Here is a 14,069-nt window from a genome sequence, read left to right on the forward strand (position 1 = left end):
GGGTCATTCCCTCTTCATTTCGGGTCCGCGCCGCATCCAGGCGTTTCCAGACCCCGGCCCCTATGGGGAAAAAGACATTAGCGTCAATGAGCGAATGAAAAGACATTACCCAAAAACGCTCATCAAGACTTACCTGATTTCTACAGGGATTGCACCTCGCATCTCGGGTCGGTGCCTTTTCCCCGGCATTCCGTACCCCGGCCCCTATGGGGAAAAAGACATTGACATTAGCATATTGATGCAAGGACAAAAGGGGAACCTTTCAAGGAACTTACCTGGAAGCCAAGCAAGTTTGGTTCTCATAAAACCAAGAATCCAGTGAAGTAACTGGATACCAACGCGCCCCTGCATCAGAAGCAGGAAGGAGAGCTCGCCCTTCAAGACCCTAAGGTGAGACGCCACGGGAAGCACATAAGGGTTTTGAGGAGGGTGAGAGGGGAAAGGGGGAGGCTGGTAGCATTCCCCGCAGACAGTTAATCCCTTATTCTCGCCTACAGAAGGATACTTTTGCAAGCGGACAAGCAGGAATTGGGAGTCCGGTCCAGTCCATCTTCTGAGCCCCGCGCAACACCTTAGAAGAGGTCACAGCAGCACGATCCTGGCCAGCTCCTCCGTGGGAGTCAGGTGAGCATAACACTAAGTCTGAGTTGCCTATGATACCCTCGGACCCTCACAGACTGCAAAATCAGTCCCAAAAAAGCAGTAAAGTCATATACCTTCTGGACACCATGCCAAAGGGCCTAAAATCCCTAGTCTTTTTGACACTCTCGGAAAAGAGACAAAGAGTATCCAAGAGACGACTTAGTGGGGACACATGGGTCAATAAATCTACCTTTGTCTCTGGAACTCCGACCAGAGACCCTTCTAACTATTGCGATCTAAAGAACAAAAGGTGCAAAGCCATGACCCCTCAGAGTCGAGTTTCGACATCTGCCTGGTCAAGGCGACAGCATACAGATACATCAAACATGGCATCAATCTGTCAATCAGGTAGTAACCTAAAGACTGGTACCCACAGGACAGCAGATCTGAGCTCTTCAAAAAACAAAGGAAAAGACCCCCAACTCAAGAGAAACCAGTGTAAAACGAAACAGCAAACACTCACTCATACGAGAGAGAATTCAAGACAAGGGAGATGACTTGATATTAAACAGGAAGAAGGTCATGGCACTATTCCACTGCATTCCAAATCAACTGCAAATCCTCTAAAAGGACCTGAAGATAATTGAATTTGGGGAGGAACACCGTATGGATAGTATTTATCTTCACATCCCATCGCCCGTGGTAAAGGGGATGTTACTAGATGCAGCGGAAGGTCTACTAATGGTCGGCTTTGATCTAACATCAGTTAAGAACCCTGGTGACTCCATCTCACCTATGAGAAGCAGAGGAGGTCACAGGGGAGCTAAGAATCCTGCCGGAAAGTTCTAATTCCCCCCCCTCCCATGAAGCGACTCTCGTGGGAAAAACAAGAGATATTCACATTTTCAAGGATCCCTTGGACGCTGGCCGTGTTCCTAGGGGTCTGAGACTTAATTTGAATGTCACATTTAAACCAGACCATTGCCCAGCACATGCAAATGAAATTAAAACCCATTCGATTAGTAAAAGAAATCGCAAGAACAATTAAACTGGTCCTGGATCCCGGAAGTATTGGCCCAACAAGCTTGCACATAATCCCTCATGTGTGTTCACTGAAACAGGACAAACACAAGGCTACTATTCATGCAGCTATACCCACAAATTACAGGCCGATTACCACAGTGCCATTTCTACTAAAGATATTAAACATAGTGGCCTATTTACAGATTCAGAAATTCTTGGAGATAAACCAACTCCTTGGCACCCGGCAATCAGGTTTCAGACCACAGCACAGCACTGAAACAGCACATATTGATCATAAGGCCCAGGTCGATGAGCTCAGAGACCAGGGAAAAACTGCCTTACTTCTCCTCATGGATCTCTCAGCAGCGTTTGACTTGGTGGACCACAAGGTATTTTGTAACCACTTAGAGTCAGCTGCGCATTTCTCGCATCAAGCCATTGCATGGATCAAATAATTTTTGAGTGAGAGAACTATGAGGGTCTTCTCCACTTCAGCAGCTGCAGACCCCGCCCCTATCACGTGTGATGTACCTCAGGGATCTTGTGTCTCCCCTACCATGTATAACATTTTTACCAAGCCCCTGTTTGATGATCTGGACCACCTAGGTGTCACCTAGACTAACTATGCAGATGACACCGAGATTCTCATCCCACTTTCTGGGGATTACAATCAGGATTTGGCTCTGAATAGGATATACCTCATCATCCAGGCATGGATGGCACTTCACGGTCTATGCCTGAATGATGACAAAACAGAACTCATCATCCTGGGAACTACATCTAACATCAAGAAACTCAGCCATGACTACACTTCCTTTGACATAGATGGCCACACAATCAAAGTCGCTAAGGAGGGAAAAACACTAGGTTTTTACCTCGATTCCACCCATACATTGGCAAAACAGGTGAACGCTATGGCATCTTATACAGCCTACACATGTAAATTGATTAGATCAGCGAAACCATACCTCTCAGCAATCAGTCGCTCCACTTTGGCAAGAGCACTTGTGCTGTCCAAATTGGATTACTGCAATGCCCTCTATTTGGGATCTAATAAATACATTACGAACAAAACTCAAATACTTCAAAATAATGCCCTAAGAGCAGCCCTAGGAATGATCAGAAGAGAACACATCTCAACGACTAGAAGACAATCTAACTGGCTCTCAACTATTGACAAAATCAAACTAAAAACTGCCTCCCTAACTTTCAAGTGCCTCAACAATGCAGCACCTAGCTACCTAATGGAGAAGTTCAAAAGAAGAATCACACCCAGACCTAACGGAGTTGCTTGTACAAACTGCCTATCATTTCCCCCCTTCAAAATGACCTCAATTGGGGGGAATAGCTTCCCGGTCAAAGCTGTCCAACTGTGGAACTCCCTCCCACCCACCTTAAGGACACACCAATCCTACCTACACTTTAGATTAAATACCATCAACTGCTTAAAGAAAATGATCTATAGCTCTTGCATAACTTGCTATTCCTTGTATCAGACCTGTGTAACCCGGACTGAATCCTGCTTTGCTTTTGCGGAACTCTTCCTGTAACTTAACATGTATCATACATTGTATTGCAGTATTACACCTGTAACTAGGTAACTTGGTATGGTAACACTGTAAATACGCAACCTTGTAACATTGTAACTATGTAAGCTTAAAGTATTCTTGTTCTCGCGCCCTGATACCTTCGGGTCTGGTGCGCGCTATAAATAAATAAACAAACAAACAAACACACTTCTTAAAAATGACCTTGTGGAACACGAGGGGTTTCAACCACTTAACAGCCTAGAGTGATGTAAATTTGGGAGATTATGATCTCCTGTGTCTCCAGGAAACCTGGCTGCTGGAAAGACCTTACCTTGACGGATATGAAGTAACCATCTCTCCAGCTATTGAAGGAATCAAAAGACACCCTAACGGCGGTAAGATCTGGCTGCACCCTGAACCTTACAAACACAATCTTTTTAAATGTATTTGCCCAAGATCTTCTGGTGAGCTCGAAACACCCTGTGAAACCACCAAATCAAGACAAGTTGTCCACTCTGGTGGTCATAAATCTTTATTGGAACCCCCAAGCCCTGTCCAACGAGAAGTTCTTGGATATGGCCGCAAACCTTATCGATGACGCACACATAAACCAAGATACTAAGTACATCATTGTGTGCGGCGCCCAGGACGCAACCTGCCCAAAAGGAGGCGACGAGAATAGCAGGCCAAATAAACACCTACCATCAGTTGAGAGAGGAACCTTATGGTCATCAGTTATGAACTCACGTAAACCTCCATATCCTAAAGGCACAAGCCGAGGGAGATAAACCATTAGTGGTGATCTGGGAAAGAGGTAGTCAACGTGCAGTTATTGACCACATCTTTGTATCTAGAGATCTTCTGTACATTATTACATTGTTTGAACTAATTAAGACGGAAAATAGCGATCATAATCTGCTATGGACAACCTGGGATGCAGCTGTGGAACAGAATAGAGAACAAATGACGGCACAAGTCAAGGAGTGCAACAGAGGCACACAACTAAGATTAAGTAAATCATCAATCAAAAATCTAACGCAGGATTACACAAACATCCGTGGAGCTACCAGTGTCGACTCAGGGATCCCCAAAGTCGACTATAAGCTTCTCCTCGAACGTCACTGCTCAAAAAAACAAGGCCCAAAGAGGGAATCAGTACAAGGAACCCATACATAAGATGCACTGCTAGTAGAAAAAAGAAGAATGTGGAGAAGAGCTAAACGCCTAGCAGCAAAGACAAATCTTCAAGAACGCAGAGAAGAAGCAAACATTGCAATTAAGACCTATAAAAACTGGATCTCTGGGTACAGAGCAAAAATGTACCAAAACAACTCAGCAAATGCTATGGGCAAACTGTGGCAGGAAAGCAAAATACTTCTGGTCCTTGGTTAAAACCACAGCAGCTGACACAAGGGATCTCCAGCAGAATAATATTAGTGAAAAATTATGGGTGGAACATTTTTCAAATCTTTTTCAAGGAACAAACGCTCTTCCTCAACACCTACCAGTGAATCTGACCAAATCATGGGACATTCTCCACGATGTACATACAATACTGGGGAAATTACAAAAGCTGAACACTTCAAGGGCTCCTGGCCCCAACGGTCTAACTAACGCTATCCTGAAAGAACACCCAGAGGAATGGGCCCTTTTCATCCACGAGGTTCTAGAGCAAACTACACAATCCCACTCAATCCCTAGCTCATCGAAAACATCAATTGTGGTCCCTATCTTTAAATAAGGACAGAAAGAAAACCCAAGGAAGTATCGACCAATTGCTCTTTTAGACATGATTGGAAAGGTTTTCGGTTCCCTCCCATTGCATCTCTTTCAAGATTGGACAAAGGCTGTGGGTTGTAACGACCCTTTTCAAGCTGGATTCGTAAAGAACATCAGCACAACTGCAAACATTCTACTCTTGAGCACTCTGAAGGGAAAGGTGCAGGGAGGAAGACCGGTGATCTTTGTGGCATTTGTCGATTTGGTTCAGGATTTTGTCAAGGTCAAACAGGAAACCTCATGGGAAAAGCTGATAGAGTGGAACTGCCTGTTGACAATTCTAGAACCTCTAATAGCCCTCCACTCGAACACCATGAGAGTGCATCTCAACCACTATGGCACATTATCATCGGAAATCATCACAGCCAGAGGCATTAAGCAAGGTTGTCACCTTGCACCAACACTGTTCAATTTCTTTTGGGTGGATCTTCAGCACTTTGAGCCTACAATTAGATCTTTCCCTCCTATTATAGGGGGGGCTCGTGTGACCCACCTGATGATATGCTGACAATCTGATCTTAATAGATCAAACTGCAGTGGGCCTTCAGCGACAGCTAGACAGTCTTCAGAGTTACATCAACGAAAACAACTTGGAGATAAATAAAGATAGACAACAATCATGTGCTTTGAAACATCCACAATACAAAAAGAGAAATTTAAATGGTTCTTGGAGCACTCGCACATCGAGCGAGTAAAGCAATTTAAATATCTAGGAGTCACGCTGAACAACAGCATAGTGGAGACCCCGATGCAAGATCTTCTCCTGGAGAAAACCAAGACTCTGGCTAGTCAGACAAAGGCTATGGGCTATGGACAAGTAATGTGGCCGCTTTTCTCTGTTACCGGTTTTGAACTACTACAAGGCAAAAGTAGTTCCCTCATGGACCTACGGATCCGAGGCCAATACATCCAAACTGGAAGAAATTAGCTGTACAGAAGTAGACTTAAGGTTCAACCCAAAGGTAAAAAAGAAACTAGGCGAAAAGGACTGGATCCGTACTCTTGCTGTCGCCTCCACTTAGCAGCTAACAGCAAACTTACCAATGAACTGCAGAAAGTAAAATCTGCCTCCAGGTTACCTGGTGAATTTCCCCAGTAGATTGTATCGAGACAGTTTTATGAGGACTCGGCTAAACCTTCTCCCCGCCAACAAGATCATTGTAATTAGGGGAAAATCTGATCAAAACAAATGTCTACATTGTAAAGAAATGGATCAGGTTGAAACCTTGAAACATCGGTTACTCTATTGTCCTGGCCTTATTGAGGAGAGAATAATCTTTCTGGGCCAACACTTCTCAAAATGTCGGTCATACGATCAAGAAGATTGGTGCATGTGAAAGATTATTTTATTTTAATAAGGAAATTTAATGAATTCCTTGCTTTTTGTAAAAATTGTAAATCAATTAAATCAAAAAATAAAACAAACAAAAAAAGAAATATTAAAAAGCACTGGGCCAAGATACAACCCTGCTTTAGGTGATAATTTGTGTTTACTGATTCACTAAATTGGCCATCCATATTAATTCGTACTTGGGATGAAGTATCAGAATAAAGAGCCATAATAAAGTATACAATTGTGACATCCAATCGCCATTGATACAGTTCTATCCAGAATCTATGTCTATTAACTTTATCAAAAGCTTTGGTATAGTCCACAAAGCCTATATAAAGTGTTTATTTTTTCAAATGGGCTGAATGAATTAAATATGATAATATCCACACATTTACCAATGTATTAGTTCCTTTTCAAAATGTTTTCATTAAAATCCATTTATTTAGTTCCTTTAATATAAACTGACAAAAAATCGGGGCCATCAATCAACAATAGCCAAAAGTCTATAATTTTCAGGATTTGTTCTGAAACCTTTTTTGTGGATCGGAACCAAGATGGATCTCTTCCAGCTATTAGGGACTAGACCAGTTAAAATAACTTGATTAAGCAATCTTTCAATGATTTTAACCCAGGCTTGGAGATTGCAATTAAATACTATATTAGCCACTTGGTCCGGGCTGGGGGCTCTTGATGCCTTTAACTTATTAATTAGGTCCTCAATATCATCTACAACCATGGTAATACCATCGCCACAATAACTATGACAAAGACGGATATCATTGAACTTTTTTCCCTCAACTATTGAATTTGTCATGTACATATCTTGCACATAAAATACCCAACTGTCAGCGAAAATAGAATTAATTTCATTTTTTTCCCATAACGGGGATAGTATGCTGCTTATAAATATTCCAAAATGTGCGGGAATCTGAGTTGCACAAAGAATTGCTCATGATTTGCCACTGGACATTAGCCATATAACTTTAATGCTGTTTAGTCCAGTTTGTGTATCCTGTCTGAAGCTTCTTCAAAGCTTCTTGTTTCTTTATGTCTATAAATTCAGATTTCTTTAATAATTGAATATGTTTCCTCAATTGTTTCTTCCTGCCTGCAATTACTACATTATACATTCTACTAGAATGATAATTTGTCATTGGAAGCTTCCACAAAGTTTCTAAAATACTTCCCATACTTTCATAATATAGTCGGAAATCCAAATCTTGAACCTCTTCTAGCTCTACAAATATCTTTAATGCCTCATTATTAATTTTAACTATATTACGTTCTGTCCAAATTAATCTGAAAGCAACATTGTTGACAAAACAGGTTCCCGGTATTTTTCTGTTTCAGCTTTACTATTGCCCAGTTGAGACCTAGTTTTAAAGCTACATGGTCACTAGGGGAATAGGAAGTATCTTAACCCTGTCAATGCTATTGAACAGGGTAACATGGGCAAATATATAATCGATCCACGATTTATACAATCCATTTGACCATGTATATGGTGTTTGTGCTTTGGATTGAACATCTACATACAATTGTTTAGGTGCAAAGGTATTATATTTTTCCCATGGGTTCTGTGTGAATCTTCCAACTTTTTCTTCTAAATCAAATTCCAATGCTACTATATTATGGCAATTTCTACTAAAAATATAGCATTTGTCCTTTTCCTTATTTTTTCAACGGGTATCTCTGAAAATTGAAATTGCCTCCAATTGACCATGGGTAAATTAAGAGCCACTCCATTATAATACATTCAACATAGGAAACAATTTTGATGTTTCATCTATTCCCGGGGATCATAAACATTAATGATCATGATTTGGGTTCTTATTTCTGTAGTTAAAATTCCTGCTATGGCATACTGACAAGTAATATCCGGTCTAAATTCCTTCAGTGTCAAAACTTTTTTGGTCCCCATAAGAAGGCCACCCAATGATCTACCAGTCAAGTTGGAACATGCCCTTCTCTGTATAATATTAAACCCATCAAGACAGAAATCTGTGGTGAGCCAGGACACCTGTATTATAAATATATCATGCTCAGCCAGCAAATTGACCGTAGGGATTTTTTGTAAATGAACTGAAACCTCTTGTTTTCCATGTCACGTAAGAGAGGTGTTCTAAGGAACTCTTTCTTTGTCAAACTGTCTGTCTGGTTTTATTTCAAAGGTAAGGGCTCACCTTATGGGCAGATGCTGATTTATCTCCCAACACGTAATCCAATTTAGCTATGATTATTTCTAGATTTTTAACTGCAAAATGTTAATTTTTTATTTCTGTCTCATTTGGTTTGACCTTATTATCATGATCAGGATTATCACTTAAATGCCTAAATTCAAAGCCTAAATTTGAAAAGGCTATGGTATTGGACATTATCAGCTCAGTCTCTGGGATTTCAACCAATGCACAATCTTTAGTAGAGAGAATGTGCACGTGTGGTAAACAGTGAATAATCTCTCAAATATGCTGTCGATTTAAAAATATACTATCCGGTATAGCAAACTATTCAATAATTTCAATCCTATTGTTCACATTGGAAATATTCTAATCTAAACATACAGTTTGCAAGTTTCAATTTAATAATGTTAGGTGATATGGATCACACATTTGTTCAACAGGTTTCACAGTATTCTCCTCAATTAAGATACATGTCTCAGCAGCCGCAATTCGGGGTCCTGGGTCATGTTCTTCTATCAATTTGGGTTCCTTAAGTTTAATTTCAATTATCCAATGATCCTGATATGATCTTTTTTGGAAGATCTTCAATGCATTTATTTCCAATAATGGTTCAACTTAATGTTCTGCTATAATGCAGACCAGATCCGTGTTCATTGCTACAAAAGTTGTTGTTATAGTGGGATCGCTTATCACTGTATTATATGCTAGACCGGTGGTTCGTTGTCAGAATTTTTCCCAGCTAGCTTCAGCTCTACGTCTCTTTCGCTGATTCTTCTAAGTGAGGCCCCTAGTTAACTTTTTCTTTTGTTGAACGGGGCTAACCGCTATGGATGAAAATGAACTGGTCACATTGAAGAGACTTTTCCTTCTTGTCTGTCTTCATCAATTGCCACATACGTTTTTTTATCACATGCCAGCATCAAATCAGACCCTTTTACTTTATTAATCAGCAAATTATATGATTGTTCTATTGATTCTTCCTTGCTTTTAGCGCTTTGTTCGTGTCTATTTGTCAGTGAATTACATTCAGAGGGCTGGGAGGATAAAACTACATCTACAAGTTTAACTAGCCCAATTTTTAAGAAATGTTGCTCCTTATGCTTGTTATTGCAAAGGACATAAAGTGCTTTCAAGATTGTTAACATCTCCGACGGGGCAGAGGAGCTGTACGATACCTCATTTGCCAGTGAAGAGGCATAGAGGCTTTCTGAAATCAAAACAAATCGGGGGATTTCGGTAGGTTAGAGGTGTTGCTCAAGGTTATGCCAATTATGTTTCCATGATTTAGATCTTAATTTATAATACCCACATCATTATTTGATGTGATACCCCCTATCGAGTTACATTGTAGATTGAGACATAAGTTTAGCAATGAGTTATTATCAATGGAATCTGACATTGATATCTCAGCCATCATCAGTGAAATAAATTTGTCAGCAGAAGTTGCCAAAATTATTTCATTCACCTTTAGGAGTTATCGGCTTCAAAACGGTTGTGATTTTGCTCTGGTCCATTTTTGAAATTGTTTCCATTCTCTTTTCTTCCACTGCTGACTTAGCGTGAAGCTTGCTGCAGACCTGTTTTTTAAAGTTGCGATTCGTATTCCGTTTCCCCATACTGTTTGCACTCCTTAGCAGGTATGTTTTATGGGTGGCAGGCATTAGTAAGTGTACAGAAAGAACCGTAGGTTCGAGAGGCTCCTTAGAGGGAGAGAGACTAGGTAGTCAAATGAAAATACAAATCAAAAAGGGGTAAAGAAAGGTGAAAGTGATCTTCCAAGCAACTCAGACTTTTCCTGTCTATTACGAGGCACACAAGGGAAACCCTACTAAAGGCATAGCATGGTGCGGTTTGCACTCGCCGCTGCAAGGCACAATTTTTGGGTGCTTTCCTCAGGACACCAGCAACTCTCCTTAGGTAGTCTTATTGCGTGTAGCCTCTAAGAGCCAAATAAATTATTGGTTTGCTTTCCAGCAGCAACCAGCAGCAACCACATCCCCCGCCAATATGTTCCAGGTGCAGGCTCCGCAGGCTCCACAAACCTAGTCACAATGCTTTTACCAGCACTTCTCCATTACACAGCACCACCTGTATCTCCCTCTCCAGCACAGAACAAAGACATTTCTACAGCATGGCAAAACAGTAGAACCGCCAGCAGTTCAGCACAAACTTTCAGGGGAAAGGGTCAGTTCAGGATCACGTCAAACCCACGTCGAGCAGCACTATGTGTAACACTACACGTGTGGCACCAACTCGTACAGCGGCCGCTTCCAACACTTCTGATGACCAAGCAGAGATCTAGGTGCTTCTAGTTATTAGGACACTAAAATTGTACTGCTATTGCACTATTACAGCACTGTTAGTATGCTGTTATTGTACTGCAATTGTACCTCAAGGCAGCACGATAATTCCAACCTCGGTATCTGCTTTCAGTGCCATCTGCTGTTAATGCAGGTTGTGCTATTCCGCACCGCTAGACCAAAGTGAACAGAGCTGGCAGGCACGCTCGCCCAGCCCCGTACAACGCCTTTCTAGTCATGATGCAGCAGGGATTTCCAAGGCTGGCAGGCTCAGGCAACAGGGCTACGCCGGTCTCCTCTGCTCTCGAACTCCTCTGCTGACACACTCTGACACACTGTGCTTTGCAGTCTGTGCTCACAAGGATAAGGATGGGACATAGCTGCATTCCCATGGCGTTCGCAGTGCATTCATAGAAGGTTGTCAAGCCGCATCAACAGCGTGGAGTGTGAAGTGGCCGCTTCTGACAACCTTTTCTTTATTACTGTTGTCAGAGCTTCTGGCCCTGGGTTTAGCATTCAGTTGCAAATGTTGTTGTGTGGCAAACTCCATGTCATTTGTTGGGTGTTGTCTCTGATGGAAGCAAGTAACTATCTGCATCTCACATGCACATATTTTCTTGATAATCGAAACAACACACCAGTCTCCATTTATCTTTGTTTTTTTCTTACAAATGCTGTGGAGGAGAAGATCAGAGATCCTTGGATCCCTTCATTTTCTTTGGTTTCGGGGTTACCAAATATGTCTGTGCCCAGTAGAGATGAGTGCAGACAGAAACTGTCTGTTGCATGTGGGGCTTTGAACTGTGGTTTTGTTGTTCTGTGAAGAAAATGTGCACTGGCCAGTATGCCTGCTATATCTTTAATAATATGTGCTTGCAGCTGGCATTTCATAGGGGGATTCTGCCCCACAACCTTCAGAAAGGCATTATTATAGAAACAAGAATATTGTTTTGTAACATTCTACACTCCACTTGACTTGTAGAAAGCAAAGGCAATCCATGCCTTTGGATGCCTTCATTCACTGTTTCTGTATGCAGGTAGCTTTTATGAAATTAACTATGTTTACAGTAACTTTAGCCATCCGTGAAAAAGGATGTACTCTTATGACCCTTTCCCATGATTAGTATAGAAACGCTGTCTACATAGCTTTGCATTTTGCATATACTGTACAGTGGCGAGCTCAGGAATCCCCAAATGAATGCTCTGGGACTGAGGTCAGGAATGCACCCTCTGCACCTGATGTTCATAAGCACAGAATCCCCATGATCTCTCACCATTAACCATGCTGGCTAGGGCTAATGGGAACGGTAGTCCAAAAGATATGGAGAGCCAAAGGTGGCAGATCCCTAAGTTAGTGTAACAATGTATTCCTAATGCTGCATCACATAAAAGGGCACAAGAAAGCCCCCATTTTTTATTTTTTTATTTATTCATGCTGATCCTTTCACAAATGCATTACATAACATAATACACAGTAGTAAATGCCAAGTATGCCGTAACCAAATTGACGCTCCAAAATTGATAAAAAACAATTTCACAAAAGGCTATCAATATATACATACACAAAATGCATCCTATTTTACAATCAAATTACCCATACATAATTCATCTTTATATAACGGTTTTAAACAATCCTATAAAAAAAATCTAATTCAATTATATTTCAAGCCCACGTTGGATCCCTCCAAAATTAAATTCCGGAGGGTCTATGTATTTGAATTTATAAAATCCTCTAAAGATTTCCCCAGCAGGGTTAGTCTTAATTCCTTTAGGTTCTCACACTCCATACCCAGGTGCTGTAATATTTCAATGTCTTTCCACTTACAAAACCTACAGGTTCTTTCCTCTCTCAGCACATTTTGTCCAGCCCCCAAAATGTGGTTGGTCTCAAGCAAATTCAGTCTTATTCTTAAAAATATCCTCTCCACTTAGCGTTTGGAAATTTCACCATAAAAGTCGGTAATCTATTCACTGTTTTCCCATCTAAGTTAATATAGTGATGATAGCCATACGTTTTACACTTCTCCATTGTAAGAATCCAATCCACCTCCCAGAGATGTTTTTTCACCAGCCTCAGAGTTTTCTTTAAGATAGATGCATACATCCTTAACCCTGCCGTCAACTTCTTGCAGCTTGATTCCCATTCATTTATTCTAGACTCATTTTTGTTATTTAGAATTTGCTGTGTGTTAAAGAACAGTGACTGTTTATCCTTCGATAAATTGATAAAATCTTCCACGACACCTGGGACTACATGAATAACAAACCAAGCTCAAATCAAATTAAAACCGTGGGAGTGCCTAGAGAGAGTCCCAGAACTCACTTCCAGAAGAGCCTCTCCATGCGATCCCACCTGATGTCAGCCCACCTCAGTTTATCATATGCCCTATATGTCATGACTGGCATGACCTTCGATTGTAAAAGTATATTAACGGTATTCCGGAGAATCTCCCATATCGGTAATCCATTCTTTTTGCTTGAGTTATCAATACCATATGTTATGGTTTTTCTTTAAAAATAAATAATGGGAAATAGGTTTACCCTTTTCAAATATACTAAATCCCAAATATACAAATTCCGTAAACCGTTTCAAAGGTGTCCTTCAAAAGTAACCATTTAAAGGAAGGTGTAATTTTCTTTTGCGAGGGATTTGAAATCCTCACCTTTGACTTTTTACATTAACTATCAAATTGTTAGCCTCCGTATATTGTACACAAGCTGAGATTTGGTACTAGAGACCTAAAGGAGTTTGATCACACAGCACCAGATCATCAGCATACAATAGCCAGTGTATGCTTAACGACTCAAGTTTAGGGGGAAACTATTGCATGCTTTTTAAACATTTTCCCCAAGTCCGATATAAAAAGATTAAAAAGGTATCAGCTAGATAATGCAGCCTTATTTTAGGCCTTCAGATGTATTTATGGGTGCAGAAAGGAGACCTTCGGCATTAAGCCTTATATCTCATAGAGGTTCCTGTATACAGTTCTGGGATAATTTCAATCAATAATGTCGGACAGGCCCAGTTAATTCGTTTTACCCAAAGTAAGGCCTGATTAATAGAGCCAAAGGCCATAGTAAGATCTATATGTTAGGGAGAATTCTCTGTAAAGGCTAATTTCCCAAACCTAGTGAGTCCCCCAGCAGCTTTGCTGGATTTTTGGGGTTTATTTCCTTCTCCTGCTAAGAGTGAGACTCTTTTACTCCCACTCTTAGACATGATTTGAGGTGTTCCTTTGTCTTTCCATGTGTTTTATGGGCTATGGGGTCTTTTACTCCATAGGGTTTCATGTGTTTTTGATGTGGGTTACACAGGACCCTCCGTGCCGTAACCCAGGGGGTG

Source organism: Ambystoma mexicanum, chromosome 7q (assembly GCF_040938575.1).
Source record: "Ambystoma mexicanum isolate Mex_15411 chromosome 7q, UKY_AmexF1_1, whole genome shotgun sequence".
Lineage (NCBI taxonomy): Eukaryota > Metazoa > Chordata > Amphibia > Caudata > Ambystomatidae > Ambystoma > Ambystoma mexicanum.